The 25,408-nt window shown below is 36.2% G+C and overlaps 1 long non-coding RNA gene across 1 annotated transcript; it reads right to left on the bottom strand.

Annotated features, from left to right (window-relative positions):
- Positions 1-20,100: 20,100 nt before the first annotated feature.
- Positions 20,101-24,159, bottom strand: LOC124389112. Its single transcript, XR_006926514.1, has 3 exons — positions 24,061-24,159; positions 23,622-23,727; positions 20,101-20,483 (listed from the first exon to the last, which is right to left on the bottom strand). It is a non-coding gene; the product is annotated as an uncharacterized LOC124389112 (long non-coding RNA).
- Between the last annotated feature and the right edge of the window lie 1,249 nt (positions 24,160-25,408).

The following is a 25,408-nucleotide window of genomic DNA, read 5'->3' as shown; positions in this document are numbered from 1 at the left end:
GTGTGTGTGTGTGGCAGGCCATGCATTTGGTACCTGGCCCTTCAATGGGGACTTACCCGACTTAATCCACCTCTTAATACCACCACTACACCATTACAGAGAGAGACATTTCACATATGGGGGTGAATACTATTTTACTAAAGCAAGCTCCAAACCTCTTCACTACAAACGCAACTGTGCACCTACATCATCTGAAGCAGTTTAGAATCAATATTTGTCTAATAACATGACACAAACAGAGGACGGGAAAATGCTGACACTATTCTAGGCCAGCTGTGAGGCAAATTTCAAATCTGATTGGTTAAAAGAAACAGATTTATTTTTTACAGAGACCAACAGTAATGACTTTGCAGGCCCTGGGCAGATTAGATTGACATGATAGCACAAAGAGGCTGAAATCTGATTGGACAAAAAATCTAACATACATGTACTGGAAGCAGTGCAGCCAAGAGAAACGCTACGAAATGAAGAGAATAAACTGTTGGGAATAAATTAATACAATTTCATGGAACAAATATTAGAATTTAGGTTGTAAATGTAGGTCAGTGCTTCTGATAGTGTTTAGGCCAGCAGAGAAGGCTTTGCTGGCCCTGACTGCCCACCACTGGTACTGGGTAGTTAAAGACTAGAAACAAAGAAGTTTGAATATAGATTTAGATTGTAATTAATATCAACAATCTAATACAAAGCTCAGGACCACAGATAGCATGAACAGTTTTGCATTTAAACACATCATCTATGAGGATGGGCTATCCAGGTGAGGATGGGATTCTCTTTTGAGTCTGGTTCCTCTCGAGGTTTCTTCCTCACGCCATCAAAGATTTTTCTTGCCACAGTCACCACTGGCTTGCTCATTAGGGATAAACTTATAGGCACTATATCTATTCAACTTTTATACAACTTTATAACCACTTTCTCTCTAAAGCTGCTTTGAAACAATGTCCATTGCTAAGTGATATATATATATATATATATATATATATATATATATATATATATATATATATAAATAATAATTTAAACTGAATTTAAATTTACTGAGCTTGAACCTATGATAGCTTCAGTTTCCTGTTCCTTTTTCTTCCTTGTCCACTTTTCTGTTCACTATAGTAAAGAGTGAATATTTGAGATACTATATACTTGTTTGTAGCGCATACCGATCTCAATTTTCCACTCTCCGCTTTTATCAACAAGGTGTTTCCACCAACAGTCATTTTTTTTTGTGTGTCAACCTTAGAGGCCATTGTTTTTTAAAATCTCCAGGGATCAGCTGCTTCTGAAATACTCAAATCAGGCTGTACAGGCTGTAAAGTCCATGTTACATTAATTGCACTTGGTTGACACTCTTATCCAGAGGGACTTACATTTATCTCATTCATACAACTGAGGAGTTTAGGGTTAAGAGCCAAGGAGCCAAGGGGCCAGCAGTGGCAGCTCGGTGGTGGTAGGATTAAAATTCATGACCTTTTAAACTTGTTACTTTAAACCACTGAATTACCTCCTCCCACTATGTTATGTCATGTCATGTTATCAAAGTCACAGAGATCACAATTTTCCCCATTCTGATATTTGATGTAAACAATTACTAAAGCTCTTGACCTGTGTCTGTAATCTATTTTTGTATTTGGATTTGCATGTGTTGATTAAATGGGATGTGGTGAGGGAAGACATGCAGGTAGTTGATGTGAAAGAGGCAGATGTAGAGGACAGGGTGGTATGGAGACGGATGATCTGCTGTGGCGACCCCTAATGGGAGCAGCCAAAAGAAAAAAAAAAGATTAAATCGGTTGCATTTGGTTGATTACATTTTATTTATAATTTGTCCCCTTTTAATGAATGTTTTTCCAGACCTAACAGCAATCTTGCAAAGGATAAAGCAGTCAAATTTTAAAAGAATTGAATATAAATAATAAATGATAAGAACAGACAGAACAGTGTTCAAGTTGAGGCTGAAAACATTTATTTAGTCAAGTCTTTTATCAGTAGATTTTTTTCTTAGGTAAAGGAGCAGATCTGGAGGGATCATGGATATAGAGTGATTAGTGAACTGGGATATTTGTATGCTGTCGTCTCCTCACTCTCACACGTTCACCCAGGTTTGTTGACAGTGGTGTGGTGGGTCGTCTCTTAATCCAGAGATCCCTCATGTTTGTGTTACCCTCTGGCTCTCCCTTTTAGTTATTCTGCCATAGCGAGTCTTGCCGGAGTCCCCAACTGCACAGTGTCTTTAACTTTATTACAACAATAAGAATACTTATTCTAATATCCATATCCTTCTCTCCCCTCTCTCTCTCCCCTCCCTCTCAGTACCACCCAGATGAGGACGGGTTCCTCTCAAGGTTTCTTCCTTATGCCATCTCGGGGAGTTTTTCCTTTCCACAGTCGCCATCGGCTCGCTCATTAGGGACAAACTATATATATATAACCATGGAATAGTTTAAACTGGAATGATATTGATCCTTTATTTTGGTGCATAAGAATTTATACAGTGGCATTTTCAATTTTAATTTTAATTAAAAATTACAGTGAATAATAATAATAATAATAATAATAATAATAATAATAATAATAATAATGATACAGTATTCTGTGAAAGATTGATGATGGATTCTATACTAGGATTATCCTGTATATATATATATATATATATATATATATATATATATATATATATATATATATATATATATATATACTTACAATAAGTGTTTAGAATAAGATTCAAATGTCATGAGTCAGTCTGGAAAAAAGAAGGAGGGCGTGTTTTCTTTCAGCGGCTTTAAGACATCATTGATAAAGATAAAGTATTCTGTGAAAGATTGATGATAGATTCTATACTCTGATCATCCTGTATAATACTATTATGTGTGATTCAGTGTAAGTTACATTTTTTGTTTGTTGCAGGGATATTATGTAAATTTAATTTCTTCCTTTGTCTCTCTTTTGTGCCTTTTCCACCATGTTTCTTTGTTCCAGATGTCCCTCTCATGAGGAGGGTTTGGCTTTCTTCATTTCTGACTTTCCCAGCTGAGGCTAGAAGAGGCAGCTGGTTTTAATCACATACACACACACACACACACACACACACACACACACACACACACACACACACACAGGGAGTGGGGGGCTGCTTGAAAAGGGCGGGGAAGAAAAACATACTAACACAGTTTAAGGTCACCTGAACACTAGCAGAAAATCAAGTAGCACACTGTTTGGTGTTTATTCTTATTTTATCTGAATTTGTCAGATTTGAACACGATGGTTTTCATATCAGAAGTTCATATGGGGTAACTTCATGTTCTAAAATGCCTCTGTTTCTTATTACCACCACCCACCTCTCAGAAGAGTGTGGATAGAGTCTATGTCCTATAAAGAAACATTATAAAGATTTTCACAGGACAATTTCTACCCTCTGCAAATTGTAGAGAAAGAGAGAAAGTGAGAGAGAGGGAGGGAGCGAAAAAAAGAAAGAAAGGAAGGGAGAAAGCGAGAGAGACACACACAGAGAGAGAAGTTCGTGCTGATAGATTGAGCGTGTTGGTCTGCATTGTTTCAGTACTGACGTGCCTGCCAGTGGATGAGCAACATCTCAGAAACATTTTTGTCCTTTTATAAGACTTTCTTTGGCTATATTTGTTTGTTCTTTTCATCAGAAATGGTGCATATCCTGCATTGTTTGTGTTTGCAGAGAGAGAGAGAGAGAGAGAGAGAGAGAGAGAGAGAGACCGCCATGAGCTTTTAAAAATAATGTGCAGCAAACACAGAAATGTCCATGTCTATGCCAGACAGGAACAAGGGCCAGACATGTACAGAGCAGCAAAAGGTCTGTGATGTTGGATTGAGACCCCTGAGAAGAAAAATGCATCATTTACCATTTGATAATTTGCAGTGTTTTACATGTTAGGATTTCAGCTAACTGTGATTAACGATAATCTATAATATATTACTAGAAGTTGTTGGACATAAATTATTGTTTTTGTTATAGTTCCCATTGCTGTTATATGCAGCTTATTTACAATAATACATTTAAAATAGAAGTACACATCTGGCTAAAATAGTACAACATAAAACAACACATTTTAACTTGCAGCAGTAGTCTAACAAGATAATAAAATATAATCGCATAAAAAAACAATATATGCACTAATAAATGCAAGGCAAAAGTTCACATTGGCAGCTATATAAAAAAAGAAACACCCTAGCTTTTTTTTGGGAAGATCACACAGCCATTCATTCAGAAACATTGAGAATGGAAAATATATATAACATTTGTTTACTCTTGCTGTAATTTTTACTCTTAATGCAAGCATCATTCCAATAATTGTCAATTCATGTGTTCACAGTAAAACCATCTTTTGGAAATGTAAAACTGCACTTGCTCTACTATCTGCTATCAGATATGTAGTCTTTAAGCTGTGTTTCCTTATGAGAGATCTGCCAGGTCGGATGGAAGCGAGCGTTGCTAACACCGCCAGTCGACTCATAACACAGGAATTCTTCTTGGCAGCTGCTCCGCTTTTTCCGTTTCAGATGTCAAGATTGTGCAGAGCACTGGGTTAAAACTTATGTTACATGCACTTCAGAGTGAGAGTGAGAGAGAGAGAGTGTGGGGGGAAAATGGGAGGCCATTTTGTGAATATTGTACAAGCAGAACAAAGACAGATAAAGGGAAAGACTAACATGCAGCAAATCCATCAAAAAGTGAAACAGAAGAAGAGACAAGAGACAAAAAAACCCTGACAGTTGTAATAAGGCTTTATCATGTACAATAAGTAACACTATACAGTACAACAAACATTGCCATGAGAATCTGTAAAATATGTTTTTTAAAATCCAGTTAAGGAAATGATTTATTTCAAGTTTAGACAAGTAAACACAGATCATGTAAACACCACTGCAATTCTTAAACATCTGCATTTCAGACCTTTATAGCTGCTTACAGGTTACAAGTTCTGCTTTTTAATGCAGAGTCAGTTTAACTTTGCTTTATATTAAAAAAAAATGCTTATTTTGTAAAACAATGTTCCTCTACTCAATTGAGACCAACAGAACACACTAATACACTGATTACAGAGAATTTGGCTGAACTGTTTTAAACACTGGAGATCTTTTCCCCCTGCCTCTACATCTCCCCCTGTTGTTTACAATGTGCCATAATCAGTAGGGCATTAAAAACTGATCACCCAAATTACCACCTTCTCTTCTTCAAAAAACTCACCTTTAGTCATTCTAAATATATCCAAACCTCATGTTAGGACTCATTTCTAGCCGATATTTTCAGTTAACTCAGTTTCACAATTCAAATTATTAAATAACATTAAAAGGATCTTTTTATTGCCTACTTTGCATCAGCAACACTGACTCAAACAAGTCATTCATAAGAAGACAACTGATGACACCTGTATTCATAAAAACTAGTTTCTAACTAATGAATCATTTGATTGTAATCATAAATATAATGATATATTATGTGTCAGGCAGTCATTCATGATCCTACTAAACAGATACTTCAGGTTACAATATTGAGCAATCAAATATTAATTTATTCATCTTTAGGGACTTATTTGAAAGCTGGCAACCTGCATGTTTTTTTACCTTGATACCTTCTTCCATATGGATCGATTTTCTGTTCTGATCTCGACAAGTCTGGGCAAACTACTGCATAGGGACCAATCAGAGGCCACATTTTTATGACGTCATCATGTACACTTCTTACAAAGTATTTACAGTATTTTAAAACTACCAAAAATACAAAACACTACTGTATTATGGTACAAATTCATCAGAATGAAGTCATTTTCATCAACCCCAAATGCCTTGCTCTATCATGTTTAATGTATAAAAGAAAAGACAGGCGTGAAGAAGACATTGTGATAGAATTTTTGTATGTCAAAACTGAAAAACAAGGGAAAGCTCAACACAGATCTGATCAACCAACTGTAATAAATCACATGAAGCTCTTAGAACAGAAACAGAAACACTGTAAACATGTTTTAATATTAAGGAATGATACAAAATAAATTAAAAAGCAGTATTGTTGGAATCTCATGAATAGGGCCCTTTTTTTTTTTTTTTTTTAAAAAACTATTTAAGTTGTGCATAAAACAATTAAGCCTTACTGATTTAAAATGTTTCACTTGGAAGCAGGAATAATCTACAACTAATTTGCAGCTTTCCTCTTTCTCTGTCACTATAAGTTGGGTAAAACTACAAAATCATAAAAATACTGTATAAGAACACAGGACAGTTTACTAGGTATGCTAGACAGAAAACACAGCATGGCTTTGCGCTAGCAAATTCAGTAACTAGCTCGCTGTAAAGTCAACTAGCAATCTGTAAAGAACAAGATTGTTTAGTTAACTTAATTTATTCATTTTATTGCACTTTCTTGACTGTCATTTCTTAATATTTGAGCTGATGTATGATTGCCCTTAATCCTTCTAGGTCTGTGTTTCATCTAATACATAACAAGAATATTCTTTTTGAAATGGGCAGGCTGAGTGCTGCTCTTTAGCATTTCAGTAGTAATGACATGAACTACATATGAAATAAAATGTACTGTAGCTTTTCTAACCGCAAAATGTGTGTTGGCATTTAAAGTCATTATACCGGTGACATCTGACATATACACTCACCCAGTGGGCCAGCAAAGCCTTCTCTGCTAGCTTAAACACTATTAGAGGCACTGACCTACATTAACAACCTAAATTCTAATATTTGTTCCATGAAATTGTATTAATTTATTATTTAGATGCCTTCCACACAGGATGGGGGGTGGTCATGAGTGGCCACTCCGCCCAAGGTCTGTGGAGCGGGCTCCATGTCACCTGGCACATCAACTGCCTGGAGATGCTAGCCGTGCTTCTGGCTTTGAAACACTTGAGAGGCCGCCATGTTCTGATCCGTGTGGACAACACATCAGTGGTCTCCTACATCAACCATCAAGGGTCTGCGATCTCGCCCCTATACAGGCCAGCATGTCAGTGCCTCCTGTGGGCCCTATGGAAACTGCTCTCTGTGAGGGCAGACACTCTCTCAAGACAAGGGCAGAGGCTCGGGGAATGGAGGCTCCACCCAGACGTGGTGGAGAAGATTTGGAGGAAGTTTTACAGAGCACAAGTGAACCTGTTTGCAACTCAAGAGACATCACACTGTCCCCTCTGGTTTTCCCTCACTCACCCAGCCCAAGAGATGCCATGGTACAGGCATGACCAAGGCATGACCAAGGTTGCACCTTTCCTTATGTTGCGCTGCTCCCAGGAGTTCTGGATAGAGTTCGCCGGGATGGCGTCTGTCTCTTCCTGGTGGCCCTATGGTGGCCGGGCAGACCTCCTTCTCCCAGTAGTGATACTTTTCTCTCAGGCAGGGGGCATGGTTGTTCACCCCCATTTAGAGATATGGAGGATATAGAGCTGGGGATCCTGAGGGGCACAGCTCTTAGCCTCTGGTGTTTATGGTGAGGTAGTGGAGACTATTCTCTGATCCAGAGTTCCCTCCATGAGGAGGTCGTATGCCATGAAATGGCGCCTGTTTACTGTGTGGTGCAAGCACCACCAGTTGGACTCAGTTAACCGCCCACTCGGTTCAGTGGGGGACAGTTTGCCACAGGGTTGTCTCCTTCCACCTTAAAAGGTTACGTGTCAGCTATTGCGGCTTATCGTACGGCGTATCATAGATGGTCTAAACAAAACGTTAAACAAAGGGAAATGGTCGCTCAAAGTTTAACCTGTTGGACTTTTGATCAGAAAGTTAAAACAACAGCAACACCAAGCTCCAAGCTTCAATTGTGTGGACCCTTGAGCAAGTTCTTTATCCTCAAATGCACAGCAGTATAAATAAAAAAAATATTAGTCAGTCTGGAAAAGGGTGTCTGTCAAATGCTGTAAAATGAAATAAGAAAAGTGAAGCATGCTGAAAGGAGATCAATGGCAACATGCAGTGGGGTGTAATAAATAGAAAAAATATGCTGTACTTCATGGTAACGATGAAAAAGCAGGAAACCATTTCTTACATCCCATCGGCAATGTTATTGCATGGTAAGCCAGTGATATTCATCACTGGTAGAGTTGCACTGCTTCGATAATACTTATTTTGGCAGAGTCCTAACAAAATGAAAAGGAAAAATCATTCTGGAGTGATGATTATGTGCTGAAGGATAATAGACAATGTGATAGGATGCTCTTCTCCACATACATAAACACTTAGATTGTGTTCAGGCCCAGAATAAGCATGTTGGCCGACACACCACAGGGCACAAGTTGTCAGGCCTGCAGGCATCTGAAGTGTGGCCAAAGCAAGCACTAGACATAAAATAATCCTGTACAGGATATAAAAGAGACACACACACACACACACACACACACACACACACACACACACACACACACACACACAAACAAACACATCTAAAAGTATCAGTATAAGTCATGGGAACTCTTGTATAAAATGACAAACTCTTTAGCCACTACATTTATTCTGTATTTGTTTCATTTATGCTTTTTTGCTGTTGCAATAATCTGCCACATTACACCTAAATAAAACCCACCTAAAATATATCTACTTCTAAATCAAAGAGTAAACATTTTCCCTCCTTTTAGACTTGAAAAGGGAGGAGTATCCCTCAGATGAACTCTCTGCCTTCTGCATAATATGGGTCAATACAGCTTTACTGGTCCGTGCATGTCTGCTTAGCTGCCTCGTCAGTGCTTACAGTGAGGGCTGTAAGTATTCTCAAATTCTGTGTGTGTGCGTGCGTGTGTGTTTGCGTGTGCATGTGTGTGTGCGCGTGCGTGTATACGTGTGTGTGTGTTTAAAACAAATTATCCACCACGCCTCTGACTCCAGCTTCAGGACAATGAGCTGGCAATAAACAGACCTAAAGAGTGGTTACGTTTAGGCCGCTGTCTGCAGGAGGGAGTTTAGGTGCTGTTCTAGAGTGCTAAGGCGGGCTAAAAGCTCATACGTTAACTGACAAACGCACACACACAAACACACTCACTCACTTTCACAGAGAAAGCAAGAGAAAAAGAAAGCAAAGTAAAAGTAACGATAAAATACAAACGTATCATAAATTGGAAAGTTTAATGCACTCAAGCTCTTCAGGTGGAAATCAACATGTCTGAACACAGAATCCTTCGTGGTACAGAAGAATCTGATCTATCAGTTTTAAACTTCCAGGTCCTATTTTATTTAAAATAATACACTGGTTAAATCTTTTGAATAAATACTTTTCAATAGGAAAAGACTGTGAAACAGGAGAAAGAATAAAGGAATAATTTGAGGGATTTTGCATGCATTACCTGACATTTTTCTTTTTCATCAGTCAATAAGAAACAACTGAGAAGTATTTTCCAAGTTACAAAACAATCGACATAAATTTATTTCCACTCCTTAACCTTATTTGAGTAATTCACTTCATAACAGCCATATTAAAACGACAAACAGTATTTAAGGGCTATTTTCTGCTGTATGGTTTGTTACCAAAGTTGTGTTCACAATGCAGAATAGTGAATGCCAGCTGTTTAAACAATCCCAGATGAATGAAAAAGAGAACACGTGTGCTGAAGCATTGGATTGTGGTACTCCTTATCATGAAGGGAGACAAGAGAAAACAATATAAAATCCATCCGCATGACATTTTTTTCGCCTTAAACCTCTTTACACAGGGACTTGTATTGCAAACACTCCACATAATTTATAGCTAATAATAACGGACTGAAAAAGCATGCTTTTAGTTCACCCTTGCAGTGTCATCTTTATTGGACAGTCAATTATAAGCTCTTTTTATATTTTGGGAACATATACAATGTGAATCACCAACAAATTACTTATGCATTACTGTATATGAATGTATAATGTTGTAGCTCTCTAGACTATTTGCTATTCTCATGCTTTATTGACTTTCTACATGATATGAAATGTATATATTTGTTAGATACATTATATGGCCAAAAGTATTGGGACACCGGCCATTTCCATCCATATGTTGTTCTTCCCCAAACTGTTATACCAAAGTTGGAGGCACAGAAGCATTTGGATTTAGTGCATACAATTTCCCCTTCACTTGAACTAGGAGACCCAAACCTGTTCCAGCATGACAGTGCCCTTGTGCACAAAATGAGCTCCATGAAGATATGATGGGAGGGGAAAATCTCAAATGACCTGGTATAGAGCTCTTAGCTGAACATACTGAACATTTATTGGATAAACTGGAGCACTGACTGCCAACCCAGGTCTCCTTTACTAATGCGTCTGTGTCTGAATGAGCACAAATCTCCACAAGGAACATATTCCTACAAGATGGGAGGTTATTATAACAGCAAATGGGGACTAAATGTGGTAGTCGATGTTCAAAAAAGCACACAGAAATCTTGTCAGATGTCAACAAACTTTACTCTGTATAGTGTATTAAAAAAAGAGAAAGATGAAAAATGAAGTAATGTAACTTGTTGTAATTGTAATTGCTGTGACTCCACCAGGATGCTTTAGATTATTATTTAATTATAAAGATATTTTGTTTGTTTGTTTAAACAAGTGAGTTTTTTTACATGAGAAAATATTTTTTTTTTTATTTACAAAAAGGATGGAGTATAGGCATGATGGAGTATAGGTGTCTGCACAATCCTACCTCCTCTTCATCTAAACAATAATCAAGACAACAAAGACTCAAACAAACTGGTTATCAGGCTACAGTGTGCCAAGAAGCTAAAAGGCTTACAGACATACAACCCGAATGAGTCTCAAAGCTGGGGAAGATCCATAATGTCTGTTTGGAAAAAGCTGCTCCAAACCTTGAAGCTCCAAGTGACTTGAAAAAGTACTGGAAAATGTTACACACTGCTTTCTGCTTGAGGAAATGGAAAGAATAAGACATGTCTATGAGACAACACGCGTTTTTACATTTAACAGTAGGAATTCCTTAAAGAAAAATATTTTAAGGGTAAGAAAGTAAATGGTGACTGTATTAAAAATAGTGATGCCAAGTATTTACTTGTTAATCCACGCTGCACACGCTAAGAATTAATCATTTGTCAAGTAATTATAATTAATTATTTATTTCTTTTTATTCTCCTTTTCTTTAAAACTTTTTTTAACTATTGCCTTAATGCCTACATATTTTTTTTGCTTTTGAACGTTTTTTATTTTATTTTTTATAACATTGTTTTATTGTTATTTGGCATTAGATTTTGGAAAGAAAGAGAAGAAATAAAGAAATAATTAATAAGCTATGTAAAGAAAATGAATAGTTCCTTTTTTCTGCAGCTAGCAGGTACAGACAAGTACACTGACAGAGAATCAGAGCTGAAATGAACTCAGGAGAGATTAAAAGGGGCCAGATGGAGCACAAGTCTCTGAAAGTATCTTAACCACACCTTTTTTAACAAATATGTGATGCAACAGTGCATTATGGGTATTTCTTTATTTAGTTACATACAATGCAGTGCATGATGGGATGTGACCAGTATATATCAATGCTATAATATAGTTTCTATCGTAACAGCTTGGCCACAGTATCTATAGTGGATAATCCAAATAATCTAAACTGTATAAAGAACCAGTCTAAACAATCAACTTTTTTCGCTTGTTTGTTGTAATTTTAATTTTTATAAAGAATTATTGATTTTATATTTATGGAAGGAGTCTCCAGTATCAGCAATCCTGTTACAGACAGAAAGCATAATTTTTTATTAATTTTACAAATTTTTTTTACTTGATACAAAAAATTTCCTCCATCTTGCAACATGTGTAGCAGTGTATATATTTTTTTAGCTTTAGCTTTTTTTAGTCTTTTTAGCTTTACGAGGAATAAAAAGCTAGTAAAAGCACAACTGTTTTTTAATCAATATTATTTGTGTATTTGTATTTCATTTGGCCGGATAGCGTCGCTGCCTCACAGCTCCAGGATCTCCACACACGTTCACACAGGTTTCCATCAGGCTCACTGTTGTCCTGTTGTGTCCAATACTTTCAAAATCTAAATCTAATTAAAATTTCATTTGTTACATAGACATTCATACAGAGTACGACATGTAGTGAAATGCTTTTTGTGACTGTCCAACCTGTATACATGAAAAATAGATATAGAATATAAGGATAAAAATAAGTAAATAAATAAAATAAATATAAAGTATAAGTATAGAATAACTAAAAAGTATGAGAATAATGTTAAGATATAATATATATGATATACTTCTGGAATGCTTAAATTGAATAGTCTTTCAACACACACAATACTGTTTGACTTACTATATATACTATAAATATATATATATATATATAGCATACAGTTACAGGAAGAGCAATGCTTTTTAAACCCACTATCCACTTTTAACTAGAATTGCATGGGTTGCTTTTTGAGTTGCAAGGTTTTTCCGTCTTGAATTGAACATAACTTGAATTTAAATTGAACTTGACATTGAAATTAATTTCATCTAATGAGATAAAATTCAAAGTGAACTTGACATTAAAATTCAACGATCGAAAATGAAATTTAATTAAAAAAATAAATAAATAATTGAACTGAAATTGAATTGAAATTAATCAAATAATGGAATGAAAGTAAGTAGCATTTAATGAAATTAAACTGAAATTTGATTGTAACTGTTGACTGGAAATGTAACTGAATTGCACTGACATTTAAAATAATTGAATAAAGGCCACCATGTCGTTTTTATTTAGAGATAAGATGATTCCTGTTTCTTGCACTGCACAGCATTATATATACAGTACTGTGAAACGTTTTAGGCAGGTGTGAACAAAATGTAGTATAGTAAGAATTAAAAAAATAAATAAAAGTGTTAATAGTTTTAGCAATTAAGAAACTGTAAAGTAGATGAATAGAAAAAAAAATGAAAATAAAATCAATAGGTTGATCATACATGCTGATCAATAAATTTGGGGCAATCAATCAAATCATGATGAATAAGCACCTGTCTGCATTTCTCATCACTGAGGACACCATAATCCTGACCAAATCTCCTACTCCATTTGAAGAAATGCAGCCCCAAACTTGCACAGAACCTCCATCATGCTTCACCATTGCCTGCAGACAGTAATTATTATACTGCTCTCCAGCCCTCCAGCTTGCAGCCAGATATTTCAAATTTTGACTTATCAGTCTAAAGCATCAGGTGCCATTTTTCTAAAATCCGATTCCGACATTTTTATGCTTAGCCTTGTTTACACGTCAGAGGTATGTTTTTTTTTTCGGTTGCAATTTTTTTATTGAGACCAATTTTAGCCAGACCTCTCCAGACAGTAGATGAGTGTATCTGGTGTTCACTGGTATTTTGCTGATAGCACTGCTGGACCTCTTCTAATGACAAAGTTAAATGCTCGATGTGTCTTTTTTTCTGCAGCATTGTGAACATGAACAATAACCGCACATCTGTAGGAGAGTTTGGCTGATCCTTAACCAGTTTTAAACTGCCTACACACCTCTTTCTCTTTAGGTTAATGACTGTGTTTTATCCTACATATGAAATTCATCATTAGCACCTGCTTGGTATAATTGGTGGTAAACATACACCTGACTCTGATCCTACAAAATTTCTGACTTCTTCAAATGTGCAAAGTGTGTAAGTGTTAGAATTGATTCTGTTATAAAGCTAAGGTTTATTTTCAACAAATTTAAAATTTTTCTTTTGTTTGCTAATTTTGCATTTTGTAAATTGATAAACATTTATGTGTTAATGAACATGAAGAAAACGCTCTGCCAAATGGGACCAATGCCCTACAAGCTTTATATATGACAGTTAAATAAATTTGGATGTTAGACTTTTTCTAATGCATGTTTTTGGGATGAAAACTGGAGAGAATTGTGAAGACAAACATGGATCAAGGAAGAACATATGAAACTCCACACATACAGTAAACCTACCTTAGGATTGAGCTATCAGTGTGCGACCAGGCTATCTTAACACAGGAATGATTCTCCCCACTGTTGCTAGACAGCAATCCCCAGTAACCTTATTTATTTATTAATTTTTACTTCTCAAGAGTATTTTTTACACTACAATAACCCTTTGCATGTTTGGTGTAAAAATCAGGTGTGACCCACCTCCCAGAACACACAATACACAGTACACAGCTAGTTCTAGAGTTTATAGAGTGCCTACATAAACTTTAAAGATCTTTTAAAATACCGGAATACTTCTTTATAGAGTGAGAAATGTCTTTATTTGTTTATTGTATGACTGGTATTTTATCAGTTTTTTCCATGTTTTTCATGTTGAAAATACTGATTTCCAAACAGAAAATAATACCTTGAGGAAAAACCTAAACAGGAAACCAAAGGAGGCCAGATGTAGCGACTAAAATGCTTCTATGGATAGAATAACGCATTTATATGGCATTAATTAATTAGCGTTTTGTCAGTTTATATATAATGTAAATATATAGGTTTGTTCTGAATGTGTAACATGCATATGCTTATCTATTCATCTTATAAAATCCAGCTCTGAACTCTTTTGCTTACTTTTGTTCTGTGCTTGATTTTGCCTAATCATAAACCTCTCTTTCACTCTCCTCTATTTCTCTGATATGGAATGAGGTCATTTTTTAGCTCTATCTTTATGTTGATGTGGCAGCTTTTGCAAAATGATACTGTCTTGTGTTTGCAAACTTGAGAAACAAAGGACAAACCATTCCACATCCTCAGCCCTGTATTGCTCTTTCTCTCTCTCTCTCTCTCTCTCTCTCTCTCTCTCTCTCTTTTCTCTCTCTCTTCTCCCCTCCCCTCCCCTCCCTTCTGTGTCTCTCTAAGACTTTTTATAATCCCATGCATGTGCAATAGCATTCAATCTAATATAAAAAGCAAAAAGCAGTTAAATACCTGCAATGGAACTATTCTGGTCATGGTGGAAATGTTCACATGATTATCTACAGGATTACAACACCGGACAAGAAGCAGGTTTTGGCAGAACAGCTACAATGAAGAAATCTCATATTCCTTTCAGTCTTCATTGGGTTTTTTCAGAATATCAGTATTGATATTTGCAAACAGCATGTTTAGATGGGATTTCCATTATGTGAAGCTGAGAAAGTTCACTTTAAACACTAAAAAAGAAAAAAGAAAATCTGAGCATTTTTGGGCTGAGAATTTACCCAGCTAAACATGGTCTTCTGACTTTCAGCCAATCAGCAGAGAACATTCGCATTGGCTCCAACCACTGTGTAATAACATGTATGAGTTATAACATTGCTCCACCCCCACCCTCCTTCTCTCTCTCCTTTTATTTTCTGACTGTTTTTTGAGGGGTCCATCTTGGAGCTCAGCTATAAAAAAAAAGAGTAAAGCAAAAGCTTTTGATATGGGATTCATCTAATGCAAAATGCATTTTGAGACTTTTATGAATGTAGTGTGTCAGTATATAACATGGGTAAAGAATTACAGGAATGCCTGCTTATCTGCTGTTAAACATTTTTTCCACACTTTAACACACTCTCCTGCTTTCTGTTGTTCAAGCTCACACGTCTTCTCTGCAGACTTTTTTATGTATCGTCCTTGGTATTTCCTGCAACGAAACAAACTTCTGCTTCCCATCTGGACATACAGCGTTCAGGGTGGAGTTGGAGATCAGTGAAACATGATGGCGTAGCACTTTATCACCCCTGTCCGGCTCATCTGAGTTTTTTTTTTTTTCTTTTTCCTTTCAATTTTTTTTTATTTTAGGTTTAGGTATTTTGTAGCTTGGCATTGTTGCTTCCTAGAGCCTCAAACAGATAAGGAGCATTATTGTCAGTCTGGCTGCCTATACACAAAATGTAAAGAGATTTTTGAATTCTAAGATTAAGATTATTTAGAACATTTAGGAATATATTTTTTATTATCCTGTTAAAATGTTACAATTATCAGACACAGATGATGTCAGAACAAGAAAGAATTTAGGATATGATAAATAACAGACAAACTACAAGGTTAATATTTAAAAATTGTAAATTTACTAATTTAAATATTTAATTTTGTCAAACGCAAACATCAAACAACATTCTGTAATACGTTCCAATGCATTCCACATAGTCTTTTTTTTATGACTTCTCTCTGCAGATTGCTCTAATCTGTTCCACTCCTCAATAAACATTTGGGGGAAGGCTGTGGTTCCCTCTCTGACCAACAGAAGGCATCTCTAAACATGTGGAACTGTTCCTTTGACCTATACATGGTGGAAAAGTATATGTATAAAACAAAATTTTGTTCTAGAAAAAATTCTTTAGTTTTAGTATTATCAAAGTTGCTGGTCTTTTCAGGACCAGAACGACCGTGTGGTCGGAAAGCCAATCAGTCTACTTGTAAAGATCTAAAAATCAAGACATGATGTAAAATGTGTGTTTGTAAAATTTCTATAGATTCATAGTTTTTGTTGATAAAATTTTTTTACACCAGTATTAAAAAGGATTCAAATGAATTTTATTCACTTATCAAGCTATTTTATTTTACACCCATTACCCAGTTCCAAATAAAAACAAGCTGGTAGTGAAAAGTGTGGTTTTAATTTAACTACAGGTGCTCCACAGGATGCTCAACCTTCTGTGAGGTCTTGATTACTTACCAATTTGCACAGGCATCTTTATAGACTACTGTCTTCACAGGTTACAGATAGCCTGAGAGAAATGAACCTTGGCAGACATTCAATATATAACGTGTACACTAACTCGACTTACATTATATATTTTTTTTACTGTGCTATAGGAGTTTTATGACAGCTGCTCTATGTGTGTAAATTACAATGTTTAGCTTCATATGATGGAATTATGCTTAGGACATGTCTTTACTATCCTTAATGTCTTCACATGTGTTTGATGTTAGTAGTGGTCCTGGATTAATGAAATGTTTGCCTTTTCTTCACATACAGTTGGCTTTAACAGTTACCACAGATGCTTCCACAAAACAAAAAATATCCACATGCCCTCTTTGGGGTCTTTCTAATGCATATATCTTGTCCTATACTGCCCAATCTATTGATGTCAATCTTCTGTTTAATTCACCTCTATAGTCAATGTTAATGCCACTATAAAAAGACTTCAGGAAATCAATCTCTTTGGCTTGTCCAGAGTCCCACATGAAAATTATACAAAGCTGTATACTTGAGGATTAAAGGTCTTGAACACCTTTAAAATGTTAAAACACATTTTAACAGACTGGCTGTAATTTGTAAAAAAAACAAATGACAAACATATCGAGTTGCACATGCGTGTATCTGCACTGTGAGCAGACTTAGACTTTTTCATTCAAGTGCTTAAATTCAGTTTTAATACTCAATAGACAATGTTCATGCTTGTTATATCATCCTGTAACATCTGCTTTAGTCACCATGTTTTAACAGCACCAAGAGTTTAGTCTGAAGAAAAGGGGCCTGCGAAATGCATTTGGCAGAAAATGCACACGTTTCAAGCTCAGAAGACGGGTCTGAAATTTGTGTTCCATAGACATGTGTTGGGCTTAATTTTTGATGCTGATAATCTAATCCTAGACAACAGCAAATCTATTTAGCTTGATTTCTTTATAGCTTTCATTTGTAATCTTTAGAGATATAGAAAAGGGCATCACTCTCTCTCTCTCTCTCTCTCTCTCTCTCTTTCTCCCCTCGTTTTCTCTTTCCAGACACCTCCCTCTTACTGTCTGAAAATACAAAGTTCAACACAACTGTTTTTTTTTCCCTTTGTCATCTATTTGACATACAAAAAAAACAGACATGATCCCATACTAATATTACAATGTCATAATTTTACAGTTGTGCAGTAATCAGACTGAAATACCTGGGGTTTATATCCAGCATGTTTTGTTGAAGTAGATTTTTACATTTTACATGATCTGTAAGTCCTCTCTATGTTGAATTGTTATAACAATACATTTTGAAAATGTAATTCTATCTGTAAATGTTTTTTTTTTTTTTTTAGAAATCTCTGAAACAATTCAGATTTGTATGTAGAAAATGGGTGGGTGATTTCTTTTCCCCAAGAGACAGTTTCCAACTTTTTTCCAATTTTTTTGCCTTGCCTGGCTTTACACTCTTTAATTTAAAATGTTTATTTCAGGGGAGTTTATTGTCCCCTTTCCTGTTCTTAGTGGCCAGTGCAAAGTCAAGGTCTGAATGGTGATATTTTTGGGAGCTCTGTTGTGTCTCAGTAAGACTGGGTGTGTATGTATAAGAGAGAGTGTGTGTTGTGACTCACATTAGCCATGTCCACTCTATAATTTCAGCCATAGTGGTATTATATTATATGGTATTATAGCATACACAGTGTATTATAGTGTTCTTGGGCATTTTAGGACTCGGTTGGACACGTTAACAGGGTTATAGAGTCCTCGATTCCGATCTTTTGATCGGTGTAGATTTTATATAACATTTTCAGCTCCAAGACTTATCACAGTTTTGGAGTAATGCACTCATTTTAATATATTACAGTTTCTATTGTAGTAGCAATATTAGGCAATATTTATTTAATGGTGAGGAAACAAGATTCAAGTCTCAGTGCTTTGTAACAAAAAGTTTGTTCCTATTCAAAAAAGTTAAGATATTGCTGAGTGAAAGAAAATTTATAATGATTATAAAAGGAAATAACTTGTCTTGCAGATGTTCTATAACTATTATAAATTAAAAAGCCCAGAATGTTGTTCATTATTAAATTAATAAATGTAAGTGCTTTTTATCAGGAGGAAAAAAACATCTTGTTATTCGGAAATAATCCAACAGTATATATCAAAATGTGTTCCTCAGTTATTTACTCTGACAATTTTTTTTTAATTATATCAACAAACCCACCTTAATTAACTAAATATTATTGGCCTTGTGTTATGTATTATAGTAAACTAAGATTTTGTTGGTAACGATTTCAAAGTGGACTACAAGAGTGAACACACTTCCGTCACCATCTGGAAGCTGTTATTAAAATCCGTCTCCATGGCATCAAGTATAAATCACCTTCTCTTTGTTTAACTCAGCTGAGGCAAAAAGAAAGGCACTGCACAGACACTGCAAGTTGCTACCTCTAAAAGAGATGGATTTTGTGGGGCTCTGTGGTCTAAGCTAATGACTGGGTGCACATTCCAAAATGAAAGTTAAAAAAACGTTGCTTTTGGACACAGAAAGTGACTAAAGTTCACTTTGTCTGGGCAACACCATCCAGCAAGTTTTCATCCCAGTAAAAAAATGTGTTAGACAATCACACACTCTCCACTTTGATACACACTCTCCAAAATAACCGACATATAAGTGCGAAAGTGTGCCAACAACTTATCTGCATCCTTTTTTAACAAGGTTATTTTTCCCCCAGCATTGTACATGGCAACACATCACAATTGGTGAAACTGGTGAAAAAGAGAAAGGGATGGAAAGAAAGAAGGACAGGTAAAGAAAATCTTTAAAGTTTCTGTTTCTTTCCGTTCTATTTCATTCTCAGACATGGATGGTAGGAGCAAGAGCAGGAGAAGGAGCACATATTGCCTTAGTTTCAGGGAGGGAGAGGAGACCACTGTGCATTCTTTTCCGTTTAAGTCACTGTTTCTGCTCGGTTCTCAAGTGCACTTGGAGGCCAGGGCAGATGCAGGGATTCTGAGTCTGAGTCTACAACACTTTAGAAACCTCTTTAGAAACTTTGCAGACATATAAGCAGAGAAAGATTTTGTGAACAGTAAACTTGTGATTAGTTGTTGTGTGAATCCTGTCATGTTGTGTTTGGTGATCCAGTGGAGTTAAAGAACTGACATGATGCACATAGAGATTTTTGGAATGTAAAGAAGAACTGATCAAAGATCAGTAATTATCATAGACAAAAATCCCAATCCTGAACAAAGGCCCACCACCACTGTTTGTTACATAAACACAACTGCCAAATGTCATAGCAGTTATATTTTTTGAGTGCTACCATACTTCTTTACTCATCAGTCACATTACCTACGACTCGCATTCTCCTCCCAGTGAGGTTTAGTTGTGGGATATTCAAGAGATAAATCCCTATAGTCCAATTAAACATTACTTTTTCCTTTTTTTATCTAAAAAAAAGAAGAAAGCTGTAACTGAGAACATCACACACATTTTTTTATTAGATTATTCAGAAGGCACATCATTAGTTATAGTAACTTGCACAAGGACCTGTATTGATGCTCAACATTTACACATTTTAAATAAATGTATTTTAAAGTAGACTATTATTTAGCAGAGAAAAATTAAGTAAAAATGGTAGTGTGTCTGATACTATGTCCCATTTTGCCCATTAAAAAGAAGAGTTGATAAAAATCTGACAGTTTTCCTTAATCTTATAAAACATTCTATTTTAATGGAAGTTCTCTGATCCAAAACATCTCCACAAGGTACGATGACTTGCTGAATGCTTTGATGGGGTGTAAATTGTACTTTACAGCCTTCACAGTCTCCCAGGTTGAACCCTCTTGAACACCTGGAGAGATTCAGCAAACCACCATTTGAAAAATATATTTCCAGGACAGTTCCAGAAACTTGTACACTGACATTGTTTTGGAAGCCCTAAAACGAAAACATTAAATTCTTTCATTTGAAAAATAATAAAACATGCTAGTGCATAAGCACACCACAGGACCATATTTCTATACAAAAATACTTTAAGCTTTATATTTAGAAGATTATTTGAAGATACTTTTACAAGATATTTTTTACCACCTTACAAAATTAATCAAGTGTCTTGGCACCTAGGATGTTCCCAAATGCTATTAAACTTCAGAAGACAGATTGTCTTACTAGTCTCAAAATGATAAATGATTTACCAATTATTTTTTTTAATTACCAATTGACTTATCTTTCTAGAAAACAGTAGATTCTGAACTACTAAAACCCTCATCTGGCACCAATAACAATGCAGTTTTCAAAGTCACACAGATCACATTTTTCGCCATTCTAAAGTTTGACATGAACATTAACTGAGGCCAACAAATAATTGTCTGTTTGAAGAATTGCATGGATGAACAGGAATACAGGTGCTCCTAGTTTTGGCTGTGTTTTTAAGTGTGATTTGCTTTACAAATTGTTTCTTGTGTGCATTCAATATTCTCTTTAAAAGTGCACAGTCCACAATCATGTGCATTCTGCATAAATGACTCGGCTGCCTGAGTGGGCAGGATGTTTCTTTTTTGCCTCAAGTTTTGATTGGCTGTCCGTTAGTGTCCACGCGAAACTAAACTAGATTGTAATCTTTGGTTCAGCAGTGCTCTCATGCAGAGTGTGAAACTGCCAGAGATTCAGATTAACCTACCTGATGTGCTCAACATAACAAACAAGAGCACGAAATCTGGTATGAGAGAGGAGTGAGGGAGTAGAACACGACTTGCTGTTAATGATGTTCTCTGGCAGGCCGTGCATTCGGAGAAAGGGAATTTCTTTCTCTCGGGTTCAGGCTGCATCAACACAGCAACAGGATCTGGCTATGTTTCTCTCTGTGTAAAGTATTGCTTACATAGTTAGCGAATGCCAAAACGCTTTGGCCCAGCAGTACTGATAGTTGTCCCAGGCATTGCAAGTACAGGAAGAAATAACACCTGCACATGCCGGGTCTAGATTACCATCATGATGCAATACACTGGTAGAAAACTTTGTTTTAAGGTAAGGAAATATTAAGATAGCATTAAGTGCCTTACACCAATCAAAACCATGTTATTGTCTGAGTAGATACCATGTGGTATGGCCTATTGAAAATATGATTCTCCCATTTAATTCATTCCTAAAGTTACACTTAATGCATCATTTAATGCAACCTCTCTGGCATATTTACTAAATGTATTGGCAGGGTTTTAGAAAGAAAACATAACTAGCTTATTTTTGGTAATATGCAGTATACAGAATAACTCCATGAGCTCCACATGAGCTGCAATAAATTACTAAATACCAACAAAATTGCAGTGGGGCAATAGTACTTCGCTAATAAGGAAACATTTGCTGCTTACTATGTAAATAAACTGAACATCCATGCTAATAGCTTGGAAAGTCCACTAGGCAATCAGCTTTAAAGAAGTGGATATATATATTTTGCTAGCAAGTTTATCTCACAGTTTATTTTTAACAAACTGAAGGAGACATACAAATCTAAAAAGTTTTAACAGTTATACATGATCATCTTACACCTTAAACCATCTTCACATCAGGTAATGACAATCAATTTATTTTTGCAGTTTTCCCCCTGAGCCTGTTCTAATTGAAGTTTCCTTATATGCGATGTGAAGAGTGTCTGAGTCAGACCTAAGCTATTCAGGTCAGCCTTCTTTCTATTAGATTTATCCAACCTTTCTCTTTTTCTGCCAACATATAAAAGTAAAGACCTTCATTCCGTTTTACCCTTCCTCTGTACTCTATCTGTCTATACTCCATACTTTACCCACCACATTTTCATACCAACTCATCTCTTGTACTTAAACTTTCCCTCTGCTCCCCTTTTTCCATCCCTGCCACTATTGCTCTCTCTCTCTCTCCTTGCAGTCTGTGCACAGGCCTGCAGCAGTATTTATGAGTGCCTGTGCGGTGGCGTCAGGGGATTACTGATGAGGTTTCCAGACTTTGCCGCTGTGTTAAGTTCCCCCACCGTGTGCCCTCACACACCTCCCATGATGTGTTTTCCTTTTGACTTTTAACACTTATAAATATTACACATTGTCATGTGAGTTAAGAATGGATACTGACATAATTACATTATTTCACACATAAAATTCCTTTTGTTTAGTCTTTGGCAGCGCTTGCATTTCATTAATGTTGTCAAGACAAATGAGATGATTTCTTATCCTGCCAGTAAATTGTAAAAATTGTAAATACATTTACAAAAGTAAAAAATTGAGACCATGCATACAAACAGCAAGAAGAATGAACAGCGTGTATTAAACATAGAGTCTAAGAGAACCTTTTCCAGATGTTTCCCTGAGCAGAGGTTTTTTAAATTAAATGTCTGCCAGAGAGACTGGAAATTATGTCTAGATTAAAAAGAGCACAAGGCATGAAACAAAGTTCTTCGTGTATGAACTATTAATTGTAATAGATGTCTTCTTTAATTCTGTAAATTAAATGACTCAAATCCTCTCAAATCCTTTGTACCCCAAAAACACTAGATACTAAGAACCAATCCGGAAATAGAGGTTTACACTGGTAGTATTTGAACCCAGAGTTTCAAAATAGGCTTGTTTTAGGGTCTCAAAGCCGGGGTGAGTTTGGAAAATATAAAGGAATATAAAGGAAGCAATCTATGCTGCTTTCACACAAAACAACCTGAAATCTGAAACACATTTAAACCACACCCCTTGGACAGGAAATTCACAGTGAGACACACACGGATTAAAATGGGTGATAGTTTTTCACTTTTTTGAGATCTATCATTACACTACCTTCTCCCATTTCAGTAAATTAACCTTAAAGCTAGCCTTTAACTAAACTCAACATTTAAAATGTTCATTAATTGTGAGTCAAAGCAGTCTAACTGAAGTGAGAGAGATTTTTTATTTTTGCTGTCTTTGTGTTCTTGCTTTCTGCTGAAACAGTAACATGGTGACTTCCACCCACCATATGCACATTATCAGAAGTCTGGGAAGAGTTCAGTCACATTTTCCATTCTCTCTCTCTCTCTCTCTCTCTCTCTCTCTCTCTCTCTCTCTCTCTCTTGCTCTCTCTCACCGTTAGCATGGACGTCTTGGTAAGAAGGAGGGAACTGGTGCTTGGGGGTGGGGTCATGGATATGGCCATGAAGACACATCTGCATGATTAAGAAAGTGAGGCTGGACTAAGTCAAAGGAAGAAAAGACATGTTAGAGTATGACCCAAATGGAGCAATTCATGTAGAAACAATAAATGTTCTCTTAACTCTCTTTTCAAAAACATTATTATTGAAGTAAAAGATTTCTAGGCAATTCCAGTTCAAACAAAACCAAACAAAGACAAATTCAAAATCCAGATTTGGATGTATTTAGATAAATATGGAGTGCCTGTAATGTGCCAGTATTTTCAATATTCCTGTTATGTTAAAACATTGATTACAATAATTTGTTCATGCTGCATTTTTGAAAACCAAAAACAGACAGATCATGCAATGAAACAAAACATCGTCCAAGTTTACCTCCCTCTGGCCTTTCTGAAATGGGGGGAGCCATATCTAAGGGGAGGTCTGTGCTTAGCATCTCCGTTTCCTTCCGAGATCCACATCCCAGCGTGTCCACTGGTGACGTGGTATGAGAATGAAGCAAAGTATCTATTTAGGAGGGGCTCTAACATCCAACTAGATTAAATTTGTTCCAACTTTATCTAGCAACAGATGTCCTCTATGGTCTTAATCCTACATATCATCTCGTCAAGCACTGAACAGAACAGTAACTGCAAGTGTTAATTTGTCCTGTTAGGGAATCTTGTAGATGTGTTAGAGAGAGTTGGACAATGAATCTCTCTAAAGACAAAAAAAATGATATGCTATGTCATTATAAATTCAAGGTGCAAGGCTGCTATGTATTTGGAAGACAGGTCACCACCCTGTAGTAGAATCTACTCATGCAAATCCCAAAGAAAGAGCTGTGTCTTTGAGTGCTTGATTTGAGTTTGAATGGAAGAGTGCGTTTATCCTTCAGTGATGCTGGGAGGAAATTTTTTCCTCAGAGAATCCCAGTAGTACAAGTCTAAGTTAAGAGATTTTCCTGCATTTGATTATGTACAGTCAGTATCCATATCGCAGACTTCCCTATTAAAATGTTATTATTTCTGCCAAACTGTACCATCTTGGGTGGTGCAGTGGGTACTTTCCCTGCCACACAGGTTTATGTTCAGTAAGGTTACAGTTATTGTGGAGGTTCTCACACATGTGCTTACAACATAGGTTTCCTCTGGGTTCTCTGGTTTCCTTTTAATTGCCAAAATTGCCTGGTCACACCAAATTAACCCCACATATGGATTCCACTCAGAGACTGTCCCTGCCTCATGCCTTTACTCTTCTCAGGAATAGCTCTGGTTCTTCCAAACATAAATGAATGATTGACTGTAGAGTCTTGTTGGATCTTCATTTTTCTATTCTTTGAGAAAGTGCTTGATGCTTGCTGAATGGATCGGTTTGAGGACACCGATTTATACGTGATCTCTCAGATTCCAGAGTAGAAACAGGATAAAATGTAGCCTCTAAGCTTAGAATGTATTCCAGTAAGGTAAAGATGACAAAGAAAATTATACAAGAAGGTCAAATACAGTGTGGTGTAGACATGTGGCTTCCACTTATAATCATCCATGCATCAGAGGGACTAAGTCAATTTCTAAAATTGTCTTTTCATATGGACAACTTTTAACTCTATATCTTCCCAATAATCACATTTAGGAGTCAGGTCTCTATATATTTAAACCACAAGACAATATATGTTAATATATGTGTTGAAAATGCTGTTGCAAAAGCATATGTGTCCTCTGCAAAACCTTCTACTCAACAGTGT

This window comes from Silurus meridionalis, chromosome 7 (assembly GCF_014805685.1).
Source record: "Silurus meridionalis isolate SWU-2019-XX chromosome 7, ASM1480568v1, whole genome shotgun sequence".
NCBI classification, from domain to species: Eukaryota; Metazoa; Chordata; class Actinopteri; order Siluriformes; family Siluridae; genus Silurus; species Silurus meridionalis.
The sequence above is the reverse complement of the archived record's forward strand: the minus strand, read 5'-3'. Positions and strand labels throughout refer to the sequence as shown.